Source organism: Centrocercus urophasianus, unplaced genomic scaffold (assembly GCF_019232065.1).
Source record: "Centrocercus urophasianus isolate 14NV4802_14NV808 unplaced genomic scaffold, USGS_Curo_1.0 seq_39, whole genome shotgun sequence".
Taxonomy (NCBI): domain Eukaryota; kingdom Metazoa; phylum Chordata; class Aves; order Galliformes; family Phasianidae; genus Centrocercus; species Centrocercus urophasianus.
In genome coordinates this window covers 4,555,429-4,556,239 of record NW_024884966.1, presented here as the reverse complement: position 1 = coordinate 4,556,239, position 811 = coordinate 4,555,429, and positions in this window count along the sequence as shown.

Here is an 811-nt window from a genome sequence, read left to right as displayed (position 1 = left end):
TTTTATTCCTTCTGCATAAATGATATTAATTACAGTAAATCAGCATAATTATCTCCTTCACTAAGCATCTCTGTCTCCTCTGATGACAATGTATCTCTCCCTTGGACCTCTGAACCAGATGGCTAAGGCACTTTGATACCCACATGCAGCACGGACAGAGACTAGATACGTATTAAAGTGAAATCATTAATTCAGCATCCTAAATATTCCCCAAGTAGATAAAACCTTTATTGCTCAAGCTGTCCAATCCCCCCCCGATCCCTTAAACAAGGTATAAACAGCTCAGAATATAAAAGCCTGTGGCCTTTCTTGATTTGTTAGAAAATGGGTGTACGTAGGTATGTGCACGCGTATATACAGGTATGTAATTTGTGCCACAGGGTGTTAAAAACTAGTAAGGTTCACCAAAAATAAAATCAAGTTTTATAAAAGCCAGGCCAACCCTCCACCTCTGGGAGGGGTTGGTTTGGGGAAGACTCTGTCATGGGTTTGTTTCCATGTCACTGGGTTGGGCTCCTCTTAGCACTGCTCTCCTCAGCACAACGCCGGACGGCGGATGATTGTAAAGCGCAACCTTTGCTCAGTTCAACACAATAAATACAAATAAATACACTGGATTCATCCTGTTACAAGAGCAGCAAGCCTCTGCTTTGAACAGCTGGGTGAAAACCAAAGGCTGGGTGAAGACCCAAAGGTTGGGCGAAGACACAAAGGTTGGGCGAAGACACAAAGGTTGGGCGAAGACACAAAGGTTGAGTGAAGACCCAAAGGCTGGGTGAAAATCCAAAGGCTGGGTGAAAATCCAAAGGCT